Source organism: Pan troglodytes, chromosome 7 (assembly GCF_028858775.2).
Source record: "Pan troglodytes isolate AG18354 chromosome 7, NHGRI_mPanTro3-v2.0_pri, whole genome shotgun sequence".
Classification (NCBI taxonomy): Eukaryota; Metazoa; Chordata; class Mammalia; order Primates; family Hominidae; genus Pan; species Pan troglodytes.
In genome coordinates, this window is record NC_072405.2 from 21833458 (window position 1) to 21847544 (window position 14087).

The following is a 14087-nucleotide window of genomic DNA, read 5'->3' on the forward strand; positions in this document are numbered from 1 at the left end:
TGGCATACTCTCCCGCTTCTTCGTCGTCTTCCTTCAGCTCTCAAATTTTATTGTCCTGTCTTTATGACTCAAAAGTTGAAAGAATATTAGAAAGTTTAGTTTGTAGAGTCTCCCCTCTACCCTGTAACTATTCAACCTCATTCTAGACTAACCTACCAGACCCCTGTCCTGCCAGGGTTAACTCTTTACTTGCTGGGCCATGGTTCAGACAGGTATCTTGGATTGAGAGCACAGGAGGAGAGAACTCACGGAATCAGGGAGTGGACATTTACCCACCAGAAGTATTTCTGTACTTTAACCAATACAACTTTATTATTGGGTAGGGGCTGAATATTGATGTTACCTATAAATAACCACTTACTTTAATTTCTTATGTATTATTCCAGTGCTGTTTTATGCAAATACAAACACCAAAGATAGTTTACTATGTGCTCTCTTCAGCACCTTGCTTTTTTTTCCTTTTGTTTTTCTTGGGGTAAAATCTACATAACAGAAATTTGCCACTTGAACTGTTATTAATAGTACCATTCAGTAGCATGACATCCTTAATGTTGTGCAACCATCACCACTGTTTTCAGAATTTTTTATCACCTCAAACAGAAACTCAACCTGTTCAGCAATAACTCCCCATTCTCCCCTCCCCCTGGTACCTGGTCACCTCGAATGTACTTTCTATTGCTATAAATTTACTTATTTGAGATACTTCATATCAGTGGAATCATGCAGTCTTTGTCATTTCGGGTCTGGCTTAGTGTCGAGGTTCATCCAAGTTGTAGCATGTATCAGAACCTCATTTTTATAGCTGAGTAATATTCCATTGTAGGTATATGTAACATGTATGTGTAACGTGTATGTGTATTCATTCATCTGCTGAGGGACACTTGCATTGCTTCCACTTTTTGGCTATTGTGCGTAATGCTGCTATGAACACTGGCATACAAGTATCTGTTTGTGCACCTGCTTTCGATTCTTTTGGGTCCATACTTAGAAGTAGAATTGCTGGATCACATGGTAATTCTATGTTTAGCTTTTTGAGGAAGTGACACATTATTTCTACAGCAGTTGCAGCGTTTTACGTTTCCACCAGCAAGCTACAAGGATTCGGATTTTTTCACGTCCTTGCCAACACTTTTTATTTTCCCCTTCAAAAGTTATAGCCATTTTGGTAGTTGTGGAGTGGCATCTCATTGTACTTTGACTTATACTTTCCAAATCCCTAATGATGCTAAACGCTTTTTCATGTGATTAATGGTCATTTGTGTATCTCATTTAGAAAAATGTCTATTCAAATCCTCTGCCCATTTTTAAATTGAGTTGTCTATTTTATTGAGCTTCAGGATTATTATTATTATTATTATTATTATTATTTTTTTTGAGATGGAGTCTCACTCTGTCACCCAGGCTGGAATGCAGTGGCACGATCTCGCCTCACTGCAAGCTCCACCTCCTGGGTTCACACCATTCTCCTGCCTCAGCCTCCCAAGTAGCTGGGACTACAGGTGCCTGCCACCACGCCCAGCTAATTTTTTGTATTTTTAGTAGAGACGGGGTTTCACCGTGTTAGCCAGGATGGTCTCGATCTCCTGACCTTGTGATCCACCTGCCTTGGTGTCCCAAAGTGCTGGAGGAATTATTTTTATATTTTGGATAGTAAATTCTTATCAGATATATGATTTGCAAGTATTTTCTCTTGTTCTGTGGGTTTTTCAGTCTCTTGATAGTGTCTTTTTATACACACAAGTTTTTAATTTTCATGAAGTTCAATTTATCTATTTCTTCTTTTGTTGCCTATGCTTTTGGTGTCATATGTAAGAAATCATCACCAAATCTAAGATCATGCAAGTTTGCCCATATATTTTCTTCTAAGAGTTTTATAGTCACACATCTTATAGTTATGTATTTAATCCATTTTGAGTTAGTCTTTTGTTTATGGTGTAAGGGTCTAATTTCATTCTTTTGTATGTGGTGATACAGTCTTTCCCATACGATTGTTGAAGATACTGTTCTTTCCCCCATTGAATGGTCTTAGCACCCTTGTGAAAAATCAGTTGGTCATAGAAATAAGAGTTTATTTCTGAACTCTAAATTCTGTTCCATTGGTCTCTGTGTCTGTCCTTACTCCAGTACCATAATATTTTTATTACTGTGCTTTGAGTAAGTTTTGAAATCATGAAACATGGAATCTCTATCCTTTTTGTTCAAGATTGTTTTGGCTATTCGTGGTTCCTTGGGATTCCATATGAATTTTAGGATAGGTTTTTCTATTTCTGTAAAAAATGTCATTGGACTTTTGATAGGGATTGCATTTAATCTGTATATATCTTTGGGTAATATTGTCATCACAACAATATTGAGCATTCCAATTCAGGCACATTGATGTCTTTACGTCTTTTAAAAATTTATTTCGTCAGTGTTTTGTGATCTTTACCATGTAAGTTTTGTGCCTCTTTTGTTCAATGTATTCGTAAGTATTTTATTCTTTTGGTTGCCATTGTAAATTAAATTTTTTTAAAAAATTCTTTTTGGATTGTTCATTTCTATTGTATAAACATACAGTTGATTTTTGCATGCTGGTTTTGTATCCTGCAACTTTGCTGAATTCATTTATTAGCTCTAACAATGAAAAGAGACAGATTCTTTAGGGTTTTCTAGGTATAAGAGTGTATCTACAACAGAGATAATTTTATGTGTTCCTTTCCAATTTGAATGCCTTTCTATCTTTGCATAATTGCTCTGGCTATCACTTCCAGTGCTATATTGAATAGAAGGTGTGAAAGTGGAATCTTTGTTTTGTTCCTGATCTTAGGGAAGAACTTGCAGTCTTTGACCATTGGGAATGATTTTACTTATGGGTTTTCATATATGGCATATTCACGTTGGGAAAGTTCTCTGTAATTCTTAGTTTATTGAATGTTTGTATCATAAAAGTGTTTGGTATTTTGTCAGTTTTTTCCTGCATCCATTGAAATAATCTTGTAGTTTGGCATATGCTTAAATCCAACATTTGTGCTCATAACCTCACCTTTGCACTCATGATCTTTAAGCACTTACTATTCAGAATTAAAGTCAGTAGTCTGTATGCTCTATGACATTAATATAAAATGTACACATGACGTTAATATAAAAGTTCATTTTATGACACTTGTGGCTTAATTAATATGCTTTTCTCTCTTACTTGTGAGCAACGCAAGTGTAGAGACTCCCTCCGTCATTCATCATATCCTTGGTGTTTAGCACAGTGCCTCACACGTGATGGTGCTCAATGAAACTTTCATGGATAACAGAGAAGTGCTTCCAAACAATGAAACTGAATGTATCTTCTCCACCAAAAGAAGAAAATAATCTTCTAGAATACTGTAATCTGTCAGTGTTGTGAGTAGCTGTTTTCTGTAATTTTACTCTTACCTCTCCAGGGGTTGCATTTCCTTTCAGCATGTATATATACACATTCTTTTCCTCAGTGGCAAATTAGCGTAAAGCTTTTTAATAAGAGATCCTTCCAGGAAGTACGCATTTTTCACTTTAAACAATTAACATAAAAATATATTTCTAGGCAATACATAGTTTCAAGTAGAAAGTTATCTATTATTAATTTTAGACATATTTGATGACTATCTGAAATTTTGAAATGGGATAAAAATTCTTAATGCTCAAACTTAATATATGTTTTTTGCCCTTGAATATATTCAAAGGGGGTTGGATATCTTTTCTCCAAATACTGTATAGTTACACCCAATAGATTCTAATACAGGTGAAATAGAAAGTTCATCAGATGAGGTGCTAAGAAGCCACATATTTTCCTAATTGTTGCCACAACACTAAAAATGTGTCTAGCCACTTAGTACATAATTATACAAATGTATAATTTATATGATTATAATATATACATAATACAAATATTTATTTCATGTTTTGTACTCTAGGTTTATTATCAAATAGACTAAAATTCTGTGCCTAAAAACAAATCTGTTTATTGAACAGCATTATAGTAATGAAACTCTTGAGATAGAAGTAAGTGGTGATGCCAGACTGAGAGAAAAGTCAGCTCAATTCTGAACATCTGAGTCATTCAAATTCCAGCCTCAGAACTGTTTAGGAATGTCTGGGACCCAGCTTAGAATACCTCCAATTTTAAACATGTTAGTTTATTTCGTGATGAAGCCTAGTATAATAACTTAGCTCATTCTGTAGCAGCATAGTAAACAGGTTGAAAAGAAGTAGGGATTGTGACTAGGTGTGAGCTCTCCCTCAATTTTGCCTGAAAGTGACAGATGAGAAATAAATACACAAATAGTCAATTTGAGAAACACAAAATGAAAACATAGTTGAATTTCTGTTCTTAGTTGATAATTACCATTTGGAATAGAGAATTCAGAAATTTTCCAACTGGCAGTCAACTCAAATTACAGCGAAAATTGCAAACTTACATCAAAGTGTCTTATGCAATCATAAGGCCTGATTTTGATGAGCCCACTGTTTGTCGAGGTATTAAACATTTAGGAGAAAATTTGTTGTAGTCATCCCACTCAAAATTTGCTCTGGATGTCAGGACTAATGGTGCCACATATGCACCGAGAGAGTATGAAGGTTTATTTACTTACGTAATGAGGGTTAGGAGGGGGGTACGAGAGGCAGTCTTTCAAGCAGATCTGAAAATGGCTTGAAGGTGAGGAAAGAGACTAGCATGGCTTTTATTATAATTAGGGGGTGGGGCCGAGGGGAGGATTCCCACATCTGGGCTGGGGCTTGCATGTTTTGAATGTCCTGCCACACCAAATAAGGGAGCATATGGGCTTTCTTATCAGCTAGCACAGATATGGGGCAGAAGAGTGGGGCTTGAAAGCTTTCAGCTGTTAAACATAAAAAAAAAATGCAGTCCTAATTTTTATTACAATTTATCCCTGATGCTTGACTGACGACTGAAATACATCATGTTTCATTTAATTAAATTTTAGCTTCAGTGTACCTTAATAGTGCTCTCTCAGGCCTGTCACCTGAAACTGGTAAGGGCAGTGAAAGTTCACTGAACACCTTGTTTGAGAGCCCAGCATTGTGTATTTTGAGAAGTGAAATGAGTGCCTTGGTGATTATGAACAATATCTGGAATTCTGAAGGGTATAAAGGAAGACTTTGTATTGTGGCTTTAGTATGCACTGAGACATATGTAACCTTAACATATTTTGAGTATCTGTGTGGCAAGAGAGTCCCACAGTTATTTTCCTCAAAGGAGCAAATCTTGCATAACTAGTTGTTGCTACCATTGGCAGAACTAGAGGGCTAGACCACTGGCAATGGCCTGTAAAAGTGCATAGATGGAGCCAATTGTTGCCCAAATTGAGTGCCTAAAGTTCAGCTAAATATACTGGCCCTTAGATCACACTCTTTATCAGAATGTCTGGATTAAGGGATGAAAAGCAGCACCTCCTCAGTAAGACACATCATGTATAGTTTTAATACTCTACATAAAGTGTAGTAACCCCCATTGCTGTTCATTCATTAAATCCCAAGGGATTCCCAGGTAGTTAAGGGGTTTGAAGGTTTGAGAAGAGATTGCTAAAGCCTCTACAGTGAAGGATTTTTCTGGGGCGGGGAGAAGGATCACCAATGGGAGTGCCTATTGTATTGCAATTTGACCAGATTCTAGAGTTCTTTGGTTTAGAGGACACAATTCCACAAGGAACAATTTGCAACAGCATAAATAGGCATCAGTAAAATTTATAATGAGAATGTAAACATCGAAATATGTAAAAAATGTAAACATAGAAATATGTTGCCTCCAGATCCTGAAAAGTTCTAAAAGTTGAGCTTCTTTTAACATTGTGGGTTCTGAGAGAGTCGATTGCTATTTCTTACAGATAGAGAAGTCTTCAGCTTACCCAATAATTTTCACAAATTTAACTGGTGTGCAGGGCCTTGTCCTATGTGCAGAGAAATGCCTATCTTCTTTTTGGGAGCATTTGCGTGTCCTCAGTGAGTGTGTCAAATGAATCTCCCCAGAGGAGGGTATGATCAGTACAATGCTGTGTCTGTGCTGCTGGAGAAATTTGGACGTGGTTAAAGCCTAGGCTGCAAGGACTGTGTGCAAGGATAGAGCTGTGCAAGTGCCCTATGAGTAGCTTGGTAAAGACATATTGTGTCCCTTTGAAGGTTAAGGCCAAGCGTGGCTGTTGAAAATGGCACTGAACAGAGGAACATATTAGTAATATCTCTGACTGCAAAGTGCTTACCGAGGAACATATTAGTAATATCTCTGACTGTGAAGTGCTTACTGCTTGCTGATTGGACGTAATCTACTGACTGTATGTTGGGCTTAGGGGCCTTCACAGGTGAGACGATGGCCTTAAGGTTGTGGTAATCCACCATGGGGCACCATTAATTCTTTCTACGTTTAAGAACAGTCCAAACTGGGCTGTTACTGGAGAAAGAGTGGGGATAAACATCTTCTGACATTGGACTTTATAATAGGTTTCACTCCTCAAAGACTGTGCTTTAATTTATATCAATTTGTATAAAGTATTTTAGCTGGACAGTAGGGAGGGAGGTCTATAGAGCTCCAACTTACCAAGCCTATTTTACATGACAAGGACTCCATCTAATTACAGCTTATTATGCGATGGGTCAGTGTCCGTGTCCACAGAACATGTTTTAGAGTAATGGGTTATAGGATTATGAAGAATTTAGGCAATGTATTTTTTGCAGTGGTTATGGTGAGGCATTTCTCTTTTATGTTCAATAATTCTCTTCAGATTTTACGTATATCTTGGTTAAATTTAATGGGATTCTTGAGTATAACTGTAATTTGAATTCAGTATTAATTAGTGTCATAAAATTTTGCCAATTGTTCCATCTCAGTACATGCTAAATTAATTTAGAACCTACATTGTATAGGGGAAAAACAAATACTTTTATGTTTTTGTTATATAAATTATATGAATAAATTTTTCATTCCTGATTGAGTCAAATTATGCCCACTGTTTTGGGTTTTTGTTTCCTCCTTGGTATCTAGGATTTATATATGTGTGTATTTGGTTATAGGATATAATTTGTTGGGAGAGAGTTATGTTTGCCCTGCTCATATTTTTAAGCTTCTTCCTGTTAGAGAGTCTCAAATTATTATCTTTAAGGTTAGGGGCTTCACCCATGACAATTGTTGCTTTATTGGATTTAAGGAAGCCAGTTGATTAAAATTAAGTCCTTGGATGTGCCACAGGAGGTGGGGACATAGGGGTGGAAGCATGAATGTTTATTCCTGTAACACTGAGGATCAGGTTCTATAGAAATAAAAAAAAAAGTGTAATTCCTACGCTCACACACTCAACAATTTGTTTTTTAAAAAATAGATTGCATTTCTTTGTGTGTCCAGTGAACCAACTCCCTGGGAGTTGGCTCCTTTCCTCAAATTCACTGGTCACTTTGACCTTCAGTAACTCAGCACAGCTGCTGCTCCGTACTAAGGATGACCACATGGCCACCCAGGAATCAATGACTTCTCCTTTCTCTAATCAAAGGCTATCCTTTTTCATCCCAAGCCACATGTTTCAGTGAGTCACAGCCATTCTAGCAAATCTCACTTCACTGACACCAATTCTGAAGGAAAAAACAAACTGTGTTTTCGTACTCTCTTACACAGTCACTCAACATTTATGACACCATATGTGTGGGGTTTTCCCTGCTACACCAAGCAATTCCGCAGTGGATACAAACTGGGTGTCCTAGAATTCATTCAATTCTGACATATCTACCTGGAGTTAAAGTCAGATCCCACAGGTTAAGAGCTCAGTCCTACAAAGCTGCCCCCACTGCAGATTCCTATAGCAGGTAATATTAACAGGTTGTCATCTACACTTCTGACTGACCTGCTATAAATCCAGGGTTCCCAGGACCCTCTCCTCAGGTTCAATTAATTTGTTAGAGCAGCTCACAGAGCTTAGAGAAACACATTTGCTGGTTTATTATAAAGGATATTACCAAAGAAACAGATGAAGAGATGCACAGGGCAAGGTGTGGGGGAAGGAGTGTGGAGCTTCCATGCCCTCTCCAGGTGTACCACCCTCCAGGTACCCCCATGTGTTCAACAACCCAGACGCCCTCCAAACCCTGTCCTTTAGGTTTTCTGTGGAGACTTCATCACGTAGGCATGATTAAGTAAATCTTTGGCCATTGTTGACTGACTCAACCTTCCGCCCTACTCCCCTCCCCAGAGGTTGAGGAGGTGGGACTGAAAGTTCCAACCTTTTATTACAGGTTGGTTCCTCTGGCAACCGGCTCCCATTCCGAGGCTATCCAGAAGCCCACAAGGAATCACTGCACTAGAACAAAAGAGACTCCTATTGCCTAGGACATTTTAAGGGATTTAGGAGCTCTGTGCCAGACTCTCCTATCACTCATTAAATGACAACGGTGTTAGGAGCTTTGTGCCAGAAACCAGGGGTCAAAGAACAAATATTAGAACAAAAGAGTCTCCTAGCACCGCCACATAAAAGGTGTAAGGAGCTCTAATTGAGGAACTGGGAGCATATATATATATATATATATATATATATATATATATATATATGTATATATATATATGTGTATATATATATATATATGTATATATATATGTGTATATATATATATATATATACACACACACATATCTACCTGGACTTAAAGTCAGATACCACAGGTCTGACTTTATATATATATATATTTATATAATACATATTTATATATTATATATTTAATATATTATATTTTATATTAAATATTTAATATATTATATTTTATATTATATATTTATAATATATTTAATATATTATAAAAAATATATACACATACATATGTATGTATGTATATTTATATATCTTATTATATCACAATATTAGAGATTATTTTGGGGCAATAGCGGCTTAGGTAGCAGCAGCAGCAAAAACATTTTGTAGTGTCCTAGTGAGCCCACTGCTTTTAGAAGTGTGGCCCTCTGCATAGCACATTGTGAGTGCTCCAGGTGAGTACCCAGTGTGCCCATATATTACATGTTGTATCAGTGATTTCCTAAGCACTCTCTAGAATGGTGGCCAGTGCCTGGTTGAGACAAACAACAATGGTGACAGGATAGGAGGTATTCCTCTTAGCCTAGTATCAGTCATGGACTATGCTGGGCTCCAGACACATGAGTTAATCTCAGACACATGCTCTAGGCTGAGACACATTACCCAGGATCACTTTAAGGAGGGCCCCAATCCCATATTCTCATATGCCAATTATCAGCTTCTAATTTAAGTTGGTTACTTTTTTTTATTTTTTTTATTTTTTTGAGACAGAGTTTTGCTCTGTTGTCCAGGCTGGAGTGTAGTGGCGCAATCTCGGCTCACTGCAGCCTCTGCCTCCCTGGTTCACGCCATTCTCCTGCCTCAGCCTCCTGAGTAGCTGGGACTACAGGCGCCCGCCACCATGCGCGGCTAATTTTTGTATTTTTAGTAGAGACAGGGTTTCGCCGTGTTAGCCAGGATGGTCTCGATCTCCTGACCTCGTGATCTGCCCGCGTCGGACTCCCAAAGTGCTGGGATTACAGGCGTGAGCCACCGCGCCCGGCAGGTTGGTTACATTTTTAACCGAAGCTTACACAAAGCAGCACAGTTGAAAGCACAAGCTTGCCAGAAGGGGGCACAGCCAGTTAGCAGGCAAAGCAAGAGCCCTCAGTGGTGGGGGTCATTGCCTGGACTTCCTGCTCACTGTGCCCATCCCTGAAGTCATCTTGCAGAGGTGAGATGGACTCCCATGCAAAATATAGCTGAGATGACAAAACTGACGATTGATGCATATGGAAGACCAGAAAGGATAAATGTCTCTTCTCTAAATAGGTCTTGCATAATGGGTTTCAAACTGGAGAGTAGAGGTGAAAGCCCCCACACACGAGGAGGGTATGAAAAGGTTTACTATGCTCATAATCAGGCTTTCTGAGAAAAAGCGGGACAGCCTCTAAAAATGGCCAGAGAATGGATTGTTTTCTATTGTGATGAGGGGGTGAGGATGGGTGAGGGCTCCCCAGCATGCACTGAGTCTTGCATGATTTGAGCTTCCCACCAGTACTGAACTAAGGGGTACCCCAGCTTTCTTATCAGCTTTCCCCCATGTAGGGCAGGAGAAGAGAAAGCGGTGAAACCTTAAAGTTGTCAGTAGTCAAACATCAAAAATGGAGTCAGACTCTATTACAAAGTATTTACTAATCTCCCAACTCTTTGCAAGGAATTAAGACATCTGCATGCCTGGGAGATCTCATTCAGTCAGGGTCAAATTTTGTCCCTCACTTTCAGTGTTAGCTCATAATTGCTCTCAGCTAACCACACATTTTCTCCTTAAATTTCCATTTGTTCAATATCAGTGCACTTTGAATAAACATACATATACAAATGACATCATTCAGAGGAAAAAACGGAACCATTTGCTTCTAAATAGGTACCTTAAAGTTAGTCTGTCCCAAACAAAACTCTTGCTGTTCCCCCAATCCTGTCTCTGTTCCAGCCTTCCCCATTTCAGTAAATAGAAGTAATATCTATCCATTCATTTAGTCAAGGCAACCATCTTGGTACTAAATTTCACTGCTTTTCTTTCTCTGATGTACCATGTCCAATCCAACAGCTAACCCTGTATTTTCTTCATCCAAGATTTATCTAATCCAATCCATTTAAAGGTCTTTATATGCACTGTCACCCACCTTATTTCAGGCTTAAACTATTGAATTACATGTCTAACTGGTTTTCCTGCTTCTGTTCATCACCCTGTAATCCAGTCTACATAATGAAGGTAGGGTAATCTTTCAAAGATGTGCATCAGGTTACTGGGCAGAATCTATTCTATCGCTTCCCATAGAATAACACCCAACCTCTTTATCAGGCCATGCAAGGTCCTCCGTGATTTGTCCTCTGCCTTCTTCTCTCTCCCTCGCTTCTCCTCACTCTCTTCATGTTTTCCGTTTTGTTTTCCTATCTAAAAAAGACTTACTGTAGTTCATGCAATCTGAAGTCCACACATCAAAGGCAGCTAGGAAAAAAAATTTAATGCATTTAAAAAATTTTAGAAAAACTCTGTGTGTGAGTGTGTGTGTGGGTGGGTGAAGAGAGTAGGATGGATACGCAAAGTTCTAGTCCCATGGAGTCTCTGCAAGAGAAGGGATTGGAGAAAAAACAAAGTCCACTCTCCCTAGAGAATAATAAATTCATCTCTTAAATGCATTTTTTTCTATAGCCTCTGGAGGTCATCAAAAAGCGCTTCTAAGCTCTTTTTCCAACGGTCGGGATATGGTAATGCACATCCCTGCAGAGATTTTCTCTTTTAAGGAAGTGGCAGTGAGAAAAAACAAAACAAAATGAAACATTTTGCATACACTCTCTTCAAGAGAACACCAGTATACTAATATGGTATAGGTACATGTGATGGTTAATACTAAATGTCAACTTGATTGGATTGAAGGATGCAAAGTATTAATCCTGGGTGTGTCTGTGAGGGTGTTGCCAAAGGAGATTAACATTTGAGTCAGTGGACTGGGGAAGGCAGACCCAAACTTAATCTGAATGGGCACCATTTAATCAGCTGCCAGCGAATATAAAGCAGGCAGAAAAATGTGAAAAGGTTAGACTGGCCTGGGCTCCCAGCCTATATATTTCTCCCATGCCGGATGCTTCCTACCCTTGAACATCAGACTCAAAGTTCATCAATTTTAGAACTCGAACTGCTTCTCCTTGCTCTTTAGCCTGCAAACAGCCTATTGTGGGATCTTGTGATTGTGTGAGTTAATACTTAATAAACTTCCATATATATATATTTTTTTTCCATTCATTCTGTCCCTCTAGAGAACCCTGACTAATACAATACAGGAACTGACAGATTTTGTGGATTCGGTTCTATAATACTTCAGTAATGCTAATATCTCAATAAAGTGAGTCATACAATTTTTTTGTTTCCCAGTGCATATAAAAGTTATGTTTACAATATACTGTGGTCTATATATATATATATATGTGGTGTAATAGCATTATGTCTAAAACTGTACATACCTTAATTAAAAATACTTTATTGCTGAAAATGCTAATGGTCATCTAAGTCTTCAGTGAGTTGTAATCTTTTTGCCGGTGGAGGGTCCTGCCTTGATGTTGATGGCTGCTGACTGATCAGGGTGGTGGTGGCTGAAAGTTGAGGTGTCTGTGACAGTTTTTTAAAATAAGACAATAATGAAATTTGCTGCATCAATAGTTGATTCTTCCTTTTATGAAAGATTTCCGTGCAGCATGCGATGCTGTTTGATAGCATTTTACCCAAAGGGGAACTTTTTTCAAACTTGGAGTCAATTCTCTCAAACTGTGCAGCTGTTTATCAACTAAGTTTATGGAATATTCCAAATCCACTGGTGTCATCACAACAATTTTCACAGCATCTTCATCAGGAGTAGATTTCATCTCAAGAAGCCGCTTTCTTTGCTCATCCATAAGAAGCAACTCTCTGTTGGTTCAGGTTTTCTCACAAGATTGCAGCAAGTCAATCACATCCTCAGATTCCACTTATAATTCTAGTTCTCTTGCTATTTCTATCATGTCTGTGACAACTTCCTGTACTGAAGTCTTAAACCCCTCAAAGTAATCCAGGAGGGTTGGAATCAACTTTTTCCAATACGTAAAAAAATGCAATATATGTTAGGCACAATAAAGTGAAGCACTATAAAACAAGGTATGCATTTATTTAATATTTTCATGTCAGAGGATTGACAACAAAGACAAACCTATTAATTCTTTAGCGAAATATCGATTAAAAAAGAAGCAACACTATTGCATCTTTTTGTTAGAGAGTCGGTGTCTCTGAGTTCAATGTCTTTGGAGATGGAGACTGTGCTCAATGCCTGAGGCTGCATGGTGAAAATTGTCTTGAGTGTCCTTGGCTTTTTCAGTACAGGCCCTCAGTAACCACCCACCCAAGGAGCTTGCCCTGGCAAAACTGGCTGGCTTATTGGATAAACATGCACTGGATGACATCCTGGACAGCTATCATGGTCACTCACAGGGTCCAAGAGAGCTGCCGTTCATCTAGGAGCTGGCTGAATGATTGCTGTTCTGGTTGGATTTCTGTCTGTATGTTCTGTTGAGAACTGGTAGAAAGTGTCTGAGCGCCTGATACCAGCAGGTATAAGCAGGTGTCTTGCTTCAGCAGGTTCTTTGCTTTGTTGGTACTGTTCTATTGCATCAGCTGCATATTCTGTCCTGGGCCATTCTGGGTCTGCTGGATTTGCTCCTGTGGCTGGATCTAGACAGTGCGAACTGCTGAACTTACCCAACCTGCAGCTTCCCTGTTTGGCTCTTCTGAGGCTGCACTGTAAAGATCTGCCTGAGCCGGATGGTGGTCATGGAGCTGGTGGTCTGCTAGTTTTGCTGCTGCCTGTGGGCCTGAACAGGGGTGGGCTACTGAACCAGGGTGAAATAGTACTGGATGGACTCAGCGGGAAGAAGCCCAGATTAGTGCAGCTGCTCCTCATCTATAGCAGTCTTGATCATTTCTTGGAGAGTATCAATGAAAAAGTTATACTGACCACATTTTGTAATTGTCATGATGATATCATTTGACTGTAGAATTTGGCACTTGTTTTCCTCTGAGAGATTCTGGGATATGTACCGGGCACAATAAAAACACATTGCAAAACAGCATGGAACAAAGATTTACCCTTCAAGCTGGTAGAAGTCATGCTTTATGGGTGCGAGATTCCTGATGAGAGAACTACAATGATTGCAGGTATATATACCATAGCTTAGCTGGAGTGCAGAGGTAGGCACATTGAGATGTGATGAGGGAATATTCCAAAGGGCAACTTTCGCTCAAAAACTTTTGGTTGGTTCAACAGAAACTTTCTTGGAACTGTGCACACACCCAGGCTCTTCCTACCCAATCCTCCCTTTTCTTTCTCCCACAATAGGTCTCAAAACCACATTATAATCTGAAACCTTTCCCGACGGTCTATTATTTTCCTCCCCTCTTAATAAATCTCTTACACCTCTAATCCCATTTTAGCTTCTGCATTTTGGTGTACCCAAACTATGCAGTACACTCTGTAAAATAATTCA

General features: G+C 38.8%; 1 protein-coding gene across 1 annotated transcript in view; it reads right to left on the reverse strand.

The window, feature by feature from the left end:
- DLC1 (DLC1 Rho GTPase activating protein) overlaps positions 1-14087 on the reverse strand; it is a 527396-nt gene that overhangs the window by 493636 nt on the left and 19673 nt on the right. The window lies entirely within an intron of this gene.